Raw genomic sequence first — 15,345 nt, forward strand, 5'->3', positions numbered from 1 at the left:
TGTATCTTTGGCTATGTATATTTTCACCAAGAAAAAAAAAAAAGGTTGAGAATTTAGAGGGTTAATATGTTGTGGGGTTGTTAACCAATGTCATAAAACAACATGTGTACTACTGTTTCATGAGAAACTATTTGTTCTGTAAGCCTCCGCCTGAAGTACAATAAAATATTAAAAAGAAAAGTTCATTAAAAGCCTACCACATGCCAGATATTAAAGACATAAAAATAGATTCATATAACAAATGTTCTACAGAGTAACAACTATATGCCAGATACTGAGATACGGCAGTAAACAAAAGAGTACCTGCCCTCACAGAACTTATTTCTAACTTAATATCTCTACCCTTGAGGAACTTGGCCTAAAAGACTTAAAAGCAAATAATTACAGCAATTCAATAACTGCTATGAAATAACGAGGAGAAAGCATCAGTTGTTTAGAGATCAGGAAGAGATTCTCAAGTTGAATTTTTCAACAATCAGTAGAACAAAATTTCCTGTAGGACAAAGCAAGAAAGGCGATCTTTTCAGAGGAACCAAGCAAAGTTGTGATTTACAGGGAACTACAAATAGTTTACTGTGGCTGGAGCTAAGGAGTTTTCTTAGGTTTTGTTTTTCTGTTTGTTTTTGCAGAAAGAGGTTTTCAAGAGGAGTTGGGGACGAGAGGGATAAGAGCTATGAAGCTAAAAAAGTTAGCAGGGGTCAAAATCATGAAGATTTTGTATGCCACATTAGGGAGTTTGGACTTTACACTTCGGGCAAGAACAAGGCATCAGGTTGTAAGAAGGAAATGTACCAAATTTCAAAAAGATCATGATGAAGACATTGGGAAAACTGAACATGTTCCTAGTATGGGAGATTATCACTATGATGGTCTTTTGGGGTAAATTCTAATCGTCTATGAAAATAAGGTGACCAAAATTACAACTGGATTCTTATCCTCTTATTACCAAACCTCTTCTTTGCCTGCATTTCATACGTAACTATGAAAAATGAGACTAATACAGATCAGTGGATCTCAAACTTTGACGTGCATCAGAATCACAATAACCTAGGAAACTTGTTAAAGATGCCTGGGCTGGGCTCCCCACTGATGATCTAGGTCAAAAGAGTGATTGCACCAAGGGATGTAGGAGACACCACTGGGGTGCAAGGAGAAAATGTTAGATCTTCCACTGATATTTATTTAATAATTTTAAAAGGTCTAATCTGTGTATTCACCATCCACCTGTCAGTTTGTCATACTGTGGTAGCCCGTATGTTGCTACGATGCTGGAAGGTATACCACAGTATTTAAAATACCAACAGGGTCACCCATGCTGGACAGGTTTCAGAAGAGCTTCCAGACTAAGACAGACTAGGAGGAAAGGCCTGGCCATCTTTCTGAAAATCAGCCAATGAAAACCTTATGCATAACAACAGAACATTCTCTGATATAGTGCTGCAAGATGAGCCCCTCAGGTTGGAAGGCACTCAAAGATACGAACAATCATGCAGATAGCATAGGACCAGGCAGTGTTTCATTCTGTTATACATAAGGTAGCCATGAGTCACAGCCAACTCAATTGCAACTAACAACAAATTTGTGTATGTTTTATACTATATATAAAGACAGTAGTCTAGATAATTTATAAATAAGCACATACAGAGATAAATATTTCATTTCTTTACTGACACTCGAGTTTGGAAACAACTAGGTGATGACTTTGTTTTTTTAAATTTTAATAGAAAACTTTTCCTCTCATCTCAAAATGTATGGGCTAACCTTAAATGCAGACAAATTTTCAAATATTTGCTTAAAAATACTTTAATCAAGGACTTAAAACCAACAGGCCCTTGACTTCAGAACCGTTCCCCTCTCTATTTCTCTGAAAAATGTGAAAATCATTACCTATTTCACAAGCATAAATGCTAGGCACACTACATTAGCTCTATAAAACCCTTAGTTCCTGAGAGAGATATTATATAAAACATTTATACTTTCTAACAAAATCTGGTCTTTTGGAAAATTAGTATTTATTTTGTCTTGAGTTAATATGAGATGTGAAGGGAAGAAAACAGTAGTGGACAGGCAGAAGATGCAAGAAACTAGAGAATAAATGGCATCTACCCCAACATTCTTCTTTTTTAAATACCTCAAAGTCCAAATATATCACTATGACTCCTCTACGACTTCATCAAACTTCACTCAGCTTTTACTGGTGTCATGGTTTGAACTATGTCCCCCAAAAAATGTGTGTATCAATTTGGGTACGCCATGATTGTGTGGCTGGCCTCCATTTTGTGATTGTAATTTTATGTTAAAGAGGATTAGGGTGGGATTGTAACACCACCCTTACCCCGGTCACATCCCTGATCCAATGTAAAGGGAGTTTCCCTAGGGTGTGGCCTGTACCACCTTTTAACTTACAAGAGATAAAAGGAAAAGGAAGCAACAAAGAATTGGGGACCTCATACCACCAAGAAAGCAGCACCAGGAGCAGAGTGTGTCCTTTGGACCTGGGGTCCCTGCACCTGAGAAGCTCCTCAACCAGGGGAAGATTGAGGAGAAGGACCTTCCTCAAGAGCCGACAGAGAGAGAAAGCCTTCCCCTGGAGCTGACGCCCTGAATTTGGACTTCTAGCCTACTGGACTGTGAGAGAATAAACTTCTCTTTGGTAAAACCATCCACTTGTGGTAGTTCTGTTGGAGCAGCACTAGATGATTAAGACAAGTGGTAAGTTATTCTATTTTATTATCACCTCTTTTCTCAGTTACATAATCCTTTTGAAAGCACAACAAGGATGAAAAATACAAAGTAACAGTTCTAACTCTAGAAACTATTACCATTGAAGCTTAGGCTTTTCAAACAGATTCTCAATTCAGGCTAGGGGGCCAACTGGATCAAATCCTTGATGAGAGCCCAAACAGCTGACATGTCTACAATATTCTGTGGGGATACAGGCAGGAATGAATTGGGGAAGATTTTTCTTCCTTGTGATGTAATCCAGGAGACAGACATGTGGAACAACATAATAAAAGAAACAGCTTTGATACTGACAGAAGACAGATGCTAGCTAGCGTCAGGCACAACTAAAATCACAGGAAAAAGGAGACTTTGCTAATGCCCCTCAATTATAGCTAAGGATTGAAAGAAACTATCCAGTAAGGTAGTTACTAGTTTCTTTCTTGGGCAGACGAGAGACTAAGCCTGTACCGCCATGAAAATCTATCAAAACACATTTATCAAGGATATAAAGATCACAAGGCACCTTTATTAACCATACAAACTCTAGGAATGACATATTTAAGGAATATAAAGTTCTTCTGTTTTTGCAGAAATAATCACTGCTAAACATCCATTAAATGACTCCTCTTTGATTAACTAGTCACTTTAACTGTTCAATCAGAATATTTACAAAATGCCTACTACAAAGCAGGTCCCTAGAAGCTGTCTTCCGAGGAAAGCTAGGAACAACTTTATAGGTACCTCAGATTAGGAAATAACACGTTTTCCTATGAAGAGCTTCACAAATATCTTTATCTTTTCATTTGCATTCAAATAGTAACCTCACCTAAAGGAGCAATTCCTGAACTTAAAAAAGAAACGATCACTCCTGTCTCTTCCTCTAAATTCATTTCTATTATGATGTTTATGAAACAAAAAGAAAAACTTCATACATATTCTCATTTTTCCTTTTCTTTCCCTAACCTATGCTACAAAATATGGGGGGAGGGGGCACCAAGAGAATTAAATCTAATGCATCGTGCAAATATCTAAAGTGCGTAAGCAAAGCTGTAATGACAAAATGGAACAGCTGCATTACAGGGAACTGCAGTAAGCCAAATAACTATACATGCTAAGGTTTACAAAGATAATAAGCACCCAAATGCTGAAAGTATGCACTGACTCCAGCAGAGAGACAGCCTTCAACCAGAAATACCATGTCTCCAGGATACAGTCTTCAAGAGAAACTAATCCCTTGGCCTCAAGCTAATGACTATTCCTTGCTGAGGTTACAACAAAAGAAAATGTTAGGTACTATATTAACTAAAACCAAGCAACTGGCTCAATACCCCCACCATATATTTAAAAACAAAAAGATCCTATCTGCTTGGGGAATCAAAAAATTTCTGTTGGTTCCAAGACACTAACTGTACCTTCGCCAACACCAGTTTATTTGGGTCACTTTTCTAAATTATTAACCAACGGAACATACTCTACCCTATCCTCAAGAGTTTGACTATACCTGTGAAATTAACTTTCCAAAGTTTGCTTTTTAAAAAAAAAACACAAAATTGCCACCCTAGAAAGCATGACTGAACTGAGCATCCAACCTTAAAACACAATCAGCCAGAAATTCCTACACACTAAGTCATTTACATGATACAAGATTCAAGCATTAACAAGGGAAAAAACCTCAAGGAGGCAGATATAATAAGAACACTATGAAACCAGGCACAGACTTAAACACAAAGACAAATGTAGCAGCTTTTACTATCATATCCCACTGCAGTAAGGCATGAAATCTGAAGAAATTCTATCCAAGTAAACACAGATATTAGCCATAAAAATAAGATCACTAATATAACGTGCTTCAAGAACAGGGATCTAATATTCTCATACTTAAGCAACATGAACATGCAAACTACTAAATTTGAAATTTTCTAAGCAGCAAACTCTTAATGATTTTGAGATTTAACTTGTAATTCAAAGCATTACCTCATCTGTCACTGGTTGCCGTTTTGCAAAGTGTAAAACTATCTGAGTCAATTAGTTCTTGAAGTTACACAACAAAATTCTTCTCCAAGTCCCTAGTATAATTTTTTGTTGTTGTTATTTTGACCTAACTTCAAAAAGACTATTTAGTCTGAACCAGGTCCCTCTTCCGAGACCGTGCTGGAGAAAACACCTCTGTGTCTAATTTAACTTGTCATTGGATATCACTGTTGCTCCACACAAATCCAACTGGAACAGAATTTCTTTGGCAATGGTGAACTCTATCCCTAACTCCTCCCCCTGCCTGGGAGTCACAATTTCCTGGCCACATGCCCAACAACAGTTACTGCAACAACAAACGAGACTAAGGACACAGCATAAAATCTTCTTGGGCATTTGTTTTGGCTATAGGTTTGTATAACCCTCAAAGTTTGCTACAATCAAAGAAAAGAAAAAGTTACAGGTGCTTTCTGAGAAGGCAAATGGAGATTATGAACCAAAAAAGTGTGTGTGTGCATGTGTGTTCACTTAATAAAACAATGCTATAACAAGAATTTTTGTCAAAAACCTAACTCAGCACCTTTCTCTCCCAACTATCTCCTCTCTGTATCTGCTGCCTGCACTCCCATTTTAGCACGCAAGCTTAAAATCTAGTTATCTTGATTCTTTTCTCTCCCTCAAACCCAAATTCCATCAGCTCTTGTGCCTTCACTTAAATTTTTATGTCTCGAGAATCCAGATCCTCCATTCCGCACACACTGCTAACAACTCCTTCAGGTTCTCGTTAACTTTCCAGCACTCATCTCCCAAATGTTTTCCCCACACACTGATGACAAATGCATTGCTCTTAAAGTAGTGCTATTCAACCTGTAGTCCACAGACCAATGCCAGTCGGTGAACATTTGTTACTGATCCATAACAACAAACACACAGAAATTGTGTTTAGAAATTTTCATGGCAATTTGACAAAGAAATTTTATATTTGTTGAATGTAATAATATATAATGTAGGCTGATATCTTATATGTCTCTTCATTTTTCTAGTAATTCTTTTTTTATTGTATTTTACAATAAGCATCAATTTGAAACAGATTGAAAAATTTTTTAAACTGATCCTTCGTCATAGATAATTTGAGAAGCACTGTTTTTAAAGTCAGTTCCAATCATGTCATTCTCCTACCTTTAGTCATTGTTCATTACCTACCCAAATGAACAAACTACAAATTCTTCGCTCATCAAGGGGCTCAAAATCTTTCACCATTTTGTCAAAATCAGTTTTATCTTGTTACTCCACATCATGCACCTATTCCTTTAATAATCAAAGTGAACTACTGGCTATTTCCAAAACCTGCCCTGAGGTTTTGAATATACAGTTCCCTGTACCTAAAATGGAACGCTGGTGGTGCAGTGGTTTAAGCGTTTGACTACTAACCAAAAGGTTGACAGTTTGAATCCACCAGCTGCTTCTTGGAAACCCTATGGGGCAGTTCTACTCTGTCCTATAGAGTCACTGTGAGTCGGAATCGACTCAACGGCAACAGGTTTTGGTTTTCGTTTTTATACCTAAAATGTCCTCCTCCGTTATCTCTATAATTTTCAAGGCCCATCATCCCAAGTGACTTCTTCAAGAAATTATTCTGGCTATTCCACAGAACTATATGACAGTAATGTCTCTGGGCCTCAGATTACTTTTTTACATAACAAAAGGAATTTTATTAATAACTAAAATGCTACAAAGTTGTGATCCAAGTGAGAGGTTTGAATATTAATCGCTTATTTTGGCACTTACCATATTTTGTCATATACATAAAATACATGGGTAGTTCTCTTATTCTTTACAGGATTAAAAGGTTTCAGGATAGGGATTTATAGCTTTCCCAACACCTAACACAGGGTCTTGCAATTAGCAGACACAACATTTAACTAAAAATTAAACTTAAACTACAAACTTAATGGCACTAATGATTGCCAGAAGCCATGGGGAGGAGAGAATGGGGAGTTTCTACTAATGACTATAGGGTCTCCTTTTCAGGTAATGAAAACATTCTAAAATTAGATAGTGATGTTACACATATATCTGTGAATATACTAAAAACCATTGAATTGTACACTTTAAAAGGGTGAATTTAATGGTATGCAAATTGTATCACCATAAAGCTGTAAATCACCATAAATAAAAAAAAAAAACAATGCCAAGACCACCTCCTTCAGTAAAAACTATGCTTAGTGATCTAAAATATTACAGATAAGAATTTCCAATTTATGAATCTAAGTCTTAAAAATCGAAATTTTATGTAAAACACCATGGATATAAAGACAACAAGAGATAGTTCGGACTAAATTACAAAAGCAAAACTCATTTAGTAACATCAGTTATTGTTTTCATAAGTTCTAGGCAACAATTTCTTACTAATTTGTCTTAACATTTTCTCTGAGGAACATCCTCAGGAGGGATACATTTTGTTTATCAGAGCGTGTGAGAACAGCCTGTGTTTGAAAGTCTGAACACCAAACATGTCATCATTTCTAACATAAAATGTGAATTAATTAAAATATTAATTGTTCTCAAATACTCGATACAAAAACGTTCCAGAGAAAAGAAGGGAGTACGAAGGCATGCACAGAACAAAATCAAAGATGATTAAAATTTAAGATGCTATCAATTGTAAGACTCACCTATATTACATACCACTAATAAAGGGGGGGATGCCCCCAAATACAGTCTAATACAAATTCCACATAAAGCTAGAATATCAAAGGGTTATATCCATAATATAAGGCTAAAGCAGAAATCAATCTATGGAGCCCACAGGAAAATTTGCACATCTCAGCCTTGACACTGAGTCCAGGGAGGAGGGAAAAAACTACCCCCTGACAATATGAACAAGTCAGTCATATAGGTTTATGGTCTGAATTCACATTATCAGTATGGTTGACATTGCCCCCAGGTGACTGACAAAAGCTAATCCTCTCGGAAGAACCAATTTCAGAGATGTTCAAATGTGGAAAAACGTGCATCTTAATAGTGATAAAATATTAAAAGAGTACTGACGATAATGCCTTCTATCCTCCCACTGAATATTTCGAAGCACATTTTAAGGAGATTCAGCAAAAATGAGTAAGAAAGAGACATTAAAATACCATTCATCTTCAGTCTCAAATGAAGAAACTGAGGTAATGAGAGGAGGACTGTGAGGTGTAAAAGAGATGACTAACCTGATGAGGAATACACAAATTAAGGGAGAAAACAGACAGTATTATTACTTCTGAAAATAAGTTTACAGTTCTAATATCTCAGTATAATTAAATACAGGTTTTCCCAATCCCCCTTTTTCTATTTTCCTCTATGTCCCCTTTTCACCTTTTCTCCCCAATTTTCTAAACTAAAGAACAGTACAGTATATAGAAGATAGTATACAAAATACAGCAAAAGCTCAAAGTTGAACACTGTGGGATAGAAATTAGAGAAGAAAATATGAACAAAGCATGAGGCCAAATTAACAAATATATTACTACTACAATGTGAAAGAGTGGTCAAAACCTAAAATCTAAAAGAAAAGTAAATAATAAAATTCCTTTTGATCTCTTATCTGAAAGACAGCAGCTCCAGTAATAAAGGGCATTCTAAACACTCTGAAGGGCTAGCTCAATCATAACACTGAAAGGAGTGTGCATTTTTTCCTGCATTACACAGCCTAAAACTCTTGCATTTTCCCAAACATGTTCCTTAAATATGGATAAACGAGAACCATTTTATTTACAAACTTTTAAATCAGCAAGTTGAGGAGCTTCAAGTCTCATTCTCCCTCAACCTTACTGTCAAATAATTAACTTAAAATTCACCCATTTTAAAAGTGTAAAGTTTGGTGATGGAACAACTACCACAATCAACATGTAGAATATTTCCTTCGCCCTCAAAATTCTTTAGTGTCCCGTCTTGGGGAACATTTGTCTCAACTGGCATAACACAGTTTATAAAGAAAATGTTCTATGTTCTACCTTGGTGAGTAGCATCTGGGGTCTTAAAAGCCTGTGAGTGGCCATCTAAGATACTCCACTGGTCTCACCCCTTCAGAAGCAAGGGAGAGTGAAAAGAAAATAAGATACAAGGAAAAAGATTAGGCCAAAGGACTAATGGACCACAACTACCATGGCCTCCATCAGACTGTGTCCAGTACAACTAGATGGTGCTGGGCTACCACCACTAACTGCTCTGACCGGATCACAACAGAGGATTCTGGACAGAGCTGGAGAAAAATGTAGAACAAAATTCTAACTCACAAAAAAAGACCAGATGTACTGGCCTGAAAGAGACTGGAGAAACCCCAAGAATAGGGACCCTGGACACTCTTTTAGCTCAGTAATGAAGTCACTCCTGAGGTTCACCCTTCAGCCAGAGATTAGACAGGCCCATAAAACAAAATGAGACTAAAGGGGCACAACAGCCCAGCGACAAGGACTAGAAGGCAGGAGGGGACAGGAAAGCTGGTAATAGGGAACCCAAGGTCAAGAAGGGAGAAGGATGACATGTCGTGGGGTTGTTAACTAATGTCATAAAACAATATGTGTACTAACTGTTTAATGAGAAACTAGTTTGTCCTGTAAACCTTCACCTAAAGTACAATAAAAAAATTTCTTTAAAAATAGATCACATTATTTGTGATTTAAAAACAATTGGAATTGTGATGGTTATATGGCTATTTGTTAAAACTCATAGAATTGGACACCTACAGTGGATTAAGTTTACTGTATGTAAATTATCCTCAGTAAACTCAATTTAAATTAAAAAAAGAAATTTGCTAGTGTCCTTTTCCAATATCATCCCCAACACTGGCCCCGAGCAACCACTGATCTGTGCTTTATGTCACTGTAGTTTTTATATAAATAGAATCAAACCTTATGTGGTTTCTGTCTGGCTTCTTTTACTTAGGATAATACTTCTGATTCATCTATGTTGTTGCATGTTTCATAATTAGTTCTTTTTATTCCTTAGTAGTATCCCATTGAATGGATATACCACGATTTGTTTATCCATTCTTCAGTTAAGGGACATTTAGTTTGCTTAGTTTTTGGTTATTATAAATAACACTGCTATGAGCAGTCACATACAAATATGTGTGCACATATGCTTTCATTTCTCTTGGGTAAATACCTAGAAGTAAAAGTGCTAAGTCATATTGTAAGTACATGTTTAACTTTAAAAGACATAACCACAATGGTTTTCTATTTTGCATTCTCATCAGCAAGGCATGACAGTTCTAGCTGTTCCACATTGTCAGTGGTTTCAATTTTAGTCATTCTAGTGGGTGTGTAGTCTCATTGTGGTTTTAATTTGTATTTCCTTAATGACTAATGATGTTGAGCATCTTTTCAAGTGTTTATCTGCCATATCTTCTTTTAGGAAGTATCTATTCAAATATTTTTCCCTTTTTTAAACTGGATTGTTTTATTATCATGTCATAAGAGTTCTTTACATATTTTGGATACAAGTCATTTATCAGATACATAAGTATTGTGAATATTTTCTCCCAGTTTGTGGCTTGTCTTTTCAATTTCTTAACGATATCTTTCAAAAAGTAGAGGTTTTTAAAAAATTTTGATGAAGCCCAATTTATCAATTTTGTCTTTTACGGTTCATGCTTCTTGTATTTTATATAGGAAATCTTTACCTAATTGAAGGTCGCACAGATTTTCTACTACATTTTAGTTTTAACTTTATGTTCAGGTCTATGATGCATTTTGCATTTTTTTGTGTATGGTGTGAGGTAAGGGTCAAGATTCATCTTTTTCCATATGAATAATATCCAATTTTTCCAGCACATCTGTTGAATTACCTTGGCCTCATTGCTGAAAACCAGTTAGCACTGCTGAAAATCAATCAACATATCTGTGAGTTTATGAACTCTCTATTCATTTTCATAATCTATGTCTATTCTTACACTAACACAACACTGTCTCGATTACCACAGGTTTATAGTAAGTCTCAAGTATAATTTCTAGTGACTTAACTTTAATAAGAATCCTTTATTACTACTATTAGGGAAATATTTCATAGATATCAAATGGTAACAGGCTGTACTAAGTGTCAAAATATCACACATATGAATACTGAATATAAGACTTCTTTTCATTCCAAAACACAAAAATGATCCATTTATTTTTAAAGAGCACAAAGGAGAATAAAAGCTAGTTGACTTCATTTATATGATTCATATATTTCAAATGTACTTGCTCATTACCTATTCAGACAGTACAGGAATTGCCCCAGGGGCTCCTAGAGATGAACCTAATATTAATCACTTCCCAAGAATTTTGACTACATCTAGAAAAATAGATCTCCTTAAAATCCACCAGCTTTATAAACAAACCATGCATACAATAATGACAAATATACCAGCATCTGTGATAATCCTTATCACAAAAAGTTGTTTAACAAATGCACATTTGTAGCCAGTGCTGGAAGGAAAGAAAACATACAAAAAAGAGACAGTCCTTTCATGAGAAATCTGAAAGGGAAACAATTCCATTTACAATAGCATATAAGAAAATAAAATACCTAGGAATAAATATAACCAGGGATGAGGAGGTCTTATGCAATGAAAACTATAAAACACCACTGAAAGAGATTAAAGAAGACTTAAATAAGTGGAAGGATGTTCCATGTTCATGGACTGGAAGACTTAATATTATTAAGATGTCAATACTACCCAAAACAATCTATAGATTCAACACAATGCCAATCAAAATTCCAACAGCCTCCTTTACAGAAACAGAAAAACCAATTCTCAGCTTTATATGGAATGTCAAGGGGCCCCAAATAGCTAAAGCAATGTTGAAAGAGAAGAACAAAGGAAGAGGACACACACTTTCTGATTTTAAAACATACTACAGTATTTTTACTCAAATAATGTGTGCCTTCTACGTTTGTTTGGCAACAGTGCCCTACCACTGTGAGGTATTTTCCTAAGCATGCTATGGGCTAATTTTTTTTTTTTTTTTTTTTTTTTTTTTTACAGCAACATGTAAAACAAGATTGGCATAGTGGCACTTATGAAAATACCTCAAAGGCGGAGGGCACGGTTGGCAAACAAACAAAGAAGCCATGTGTTATTTGTGTAAAAATGTGGTATACAGCTACAGTAATCAAAACAGGCTGGTACGGGTATAACAACAGACACACAGATCAATGGAATAGAATTGCGAGTCCAGAAATAAACCCACACATCTATCGTCAACTAATTTTTGACAAGGGTGCTAAGTCCATTCAATGGGAAAGAAAAAGAATCTCTTCAACAAATGGTGTTGGGAAAATTGGATTTCCACACACAGAAAAATGAAACAGGATACATGCCTGACACTATACACCAAAACAAATTCAAAATGGATTCAAGACCTAAATGTGAAAACTAAAATCACAAAATTCTTAGAAGAAAATGCAGGGGCAACGCTGTCAGTTCCAGCTTTCAACAATGGATTATCTATTATAATAACAAAAGCACACAAAAAAAAGACAAAATAAATAAATGGGATATCATAAAAATTAAAAACTTTTGTTCATCAAACAACTTTACCAAAAAAGTGAAAAGACAAGCTACCGACTCGGAGAATATCTTCAAAACCATATATCCGATAAGAATCTAATAACAAAAATATACATAAAACTTCAACAACAACAAAAAGACAAATAACCCAGTCATAAAATGGGCAAAGGACTTGAACAGACATTCACCAAAGAGGACATTCAGATGGCCACCAGACACATGAAAAGATGCTCAATATCAGTAGCCGTCAGACAGATGCATCAGAGAAATGAGATACCATTTCACTCCCACTAGGATGGCTAAGATAAAAAAAAAAAAAAAAGGGCAGAAAATAAACAAATGTTGGTGAGGATGTGGGGAAACTGGAACCCTTATCCATTGCTGGTGAGAATGCAAAATGGTGCAGCCACTGTAGAAAACAGTGCTGTGGTTCTTCAAAAAACTAAAAATAGAACTACCACATGAGCCAGCAATTCCACTTCTAGGTATATGCCCAAAAGACTTGAAAGCAGAGGCTCGAAAAGAGACTTTTACACCAATGTTCACTGCAGCACTATTCACAACAGCCAAAAGGTAGAAATAACCTAAATGCCCATCAACAGATGAATGGATACACAAAATATGGTACATATATACAACAGAATACTACTCAGTAAGAGAAATGAAGTCTTAATACATGCTACAGTATGGATGGTGCTTGAAGACCTTATGCTGAGCAAAATAAGCCAATCACAAACGGACAAATATTATATGACTTCACTTAATATAAAAAGAACAAGAAAAGGCAAATGTATAGAAACCAAAGTTTATTAGTGGTTACCAGGGGTGAGAGGGAGGGGGAAAAGGGAGGTGACAGAAAAATTGCATTCATCAAGGGTAGGGTTGCACAGCCGATTACTGTAATTGCTGTCAATAAGTTATACACCTGTAAAAAGCTGAACTGTCAAAAGTCCTGTGATAGACATATTTACAACAACAAAAAAGAGTAGCTGCTGAGGCTGCTTATGTACAACCGAATACCTCACGGGATTTGGTTCCTTGGTTTGGAGGTTTAGAGTCATGGTTTCATAGGACATCCCAGTTAACTAGCCTAATGTGTTTAGTGCTTCTGTTCTACCTCCTAGTTTGTTATGTAGTGCCTGAGGTCTTAAAAGCTTGCAAGTGGCCATCCAAGGCACAACAATTGATCTCTATTCACCTGGAGTAATAGAGGAAAAAGGAGAGTCAGGAATAGGAGGAGGACAGGGAGTATGTGGCTAACTACCTCCGTGTACAACTGCCTCCTTTGCAATGAGACCAGAAGAACTGGATAGTGCCTGGCTACCATTACTGAACATTCTGATCAAAGATTCCATAGAAGGATCCCGATCAAAAGGGGGAAAATGCATAACAATTTCAAATTCTTATGGACTCTAGAATTTCTGGGGCCACGGAGGGTGGATGAACCCCTGAAACTATTGTCCTGAGACAATCTTTAAACCCTAAACCAAAAATATCCCCTGAAGTCATCTTAAAACTAATTAATATTTTAGCTTAACTGGTAAAAAGGTCTGCGCCTTGAGCATTTTGCTCTTTTAAGAACTATCTATATGGGATCAAATCGACAACAGCAACTCAAAAAGACTAGACAGGAATCCTAGGGGGCAGTGAGTTATGTTAATGAGGGAGGATCAACTCAGAAAAGGAGGGTGAGTATGGTTGCACAACTTGAAGAATGTAATCAATGCCACTAAATTTATTCCCACCACACTGAGCTGTGATGCCATCAGCTGAAAACCCAGGAAAGCTATGGGAAACTGGTATCTTAAGGATTAGACCATGTTTTAAATATTCAGTTTGTATTCTTGTATTTATTGCATTTGGTTTGAGACGGTCAATGGAACCCCTTCAATTTCACGTAAAATTTGAGATGTAGATTTTTTAAAAGTACTTCCCAAGAGACACATAGGTTAGGTAATGCTTGACAATCCAGTTCCCCACTCCTGCTCCACCCCAAGTTACAGTAGTTCTTAGAGTGCTTAAATATGACAAACAATAACCCTACCAGTTATTATCTCTCTTCTGTAGATAAAGGAGGAGCAGTTTCTATATGTAGAAACTATTGAATTGGCATATGTTTCACTGTGTATATTCTCAACAACAAAATAAATAAATTTTTTTTAAAAAAAGATAGTCCTGGCCACAGTCTCTTGACTGGGAGGCGCCGGCTGCTTGGATTCCACGCGCCCAGGCAGGCGGCTCCCTGGGTGCCATTTGTTGGCTGCTAGTGTTGCTTTTTTTTTCCTGCTTCTTTTGACTTCCCCCTTGCCTCTCGCCACCTCCCCCTCCTTTTGCTCGAGTGCCTGGTTCCGAGCACCATCTTTGCTTCTTCCTGAGGGGCTGCGGGGCTCCATTCGAGTGTGCAGCTGCTTCCCGGTCTAGGCTGCTGCGCTGGTGGGATCCCGGGGCTTTTGTTCATTTGTTCCTCTGCTTCCCGCGGCCACGGTCTCTTGACCGGGAGGCACCGGCTGCTTGGATTCCACACACCCAGGTGGGCGGTTCTCTGGGTACCATTTGTTGGCTGCTGGTGTTGCTTTTTTTTTCTGCTTCTTTTGATTTCTCGCTTGCCTCTCGCTGCCTCCCCCTCCTTTCACTCGAGTGCCTGGCTCCGTGCGCCATCTTTGCTTCTTCCTGGGGGGCTCCAGGGTGCCGGCAATTTGTGGTGTGCGCTTTCCCACTCTCCACCCTTCTTCACCCACACTCGGCCTCCTTTGCTTCCTGCGGACACAGTCTCTTGTCCAGGGGCGCCGGCCGCACTGGCTGGCTCTCTCGGTTCCGTTTGTTGGCTGCTGGTGTTGCTTTTTCTTTTTTCCTGCTTCTTTTGTTTCTTGCTTGCCTCTAGCCGCCTCCCCCTCCTTTTGCTCGAGTGCCTGGCTACAGGCGCCATCTTTGCTTTTTCCTCAGGGGCTGCGGGGCTCCGAGTGTGGAGCTGCTTCCCGGTCTGGGCTACTGCGCTGGTGGGATCCCGGGGCTTTTGTTCGTTTTGAATTGTTTGTTTCTTTTCTTTTCCTTTTCTTGAGTTGGGAACCCCTTTCTGGCCAGGCGGAGCTGCGTGGCAAGGAACTCCCCTT

At 37.5% G+C, this 15,345-nt stretch overlaps 1 protein-coding gene across 2 annotated transcripts in view; it reads right to left on the bottom strand.

Annotated features, from left to right (window-relative positions):
* NT5C2 (5'-nucleotidase, cytosolic II) overlaps positions 1-15,345 on the bottom strand; it is a 123,648-nt gene that overhangs the window by 62,643 nt on the left and 45,660 nt on the right. The gene's annotated exons all lie outside the window — the stretch shown is intronic.

Source organism: Trichechus manatus, unplaced genomic scaffold (assembly GCF_000243295.1).
Source record: "Trichechus manatus latirostris isolate Lorelei unplaced genomic scaffold, TriManLat1.0 scaffold00007, whole genome shotgun sequence".
Taxonomy (NCBI): Eukaryota; Metazoa; Chordata; class Mammalia; order Sirenia; family Trichechidae; genus Trichechus; species Trichechus manatus.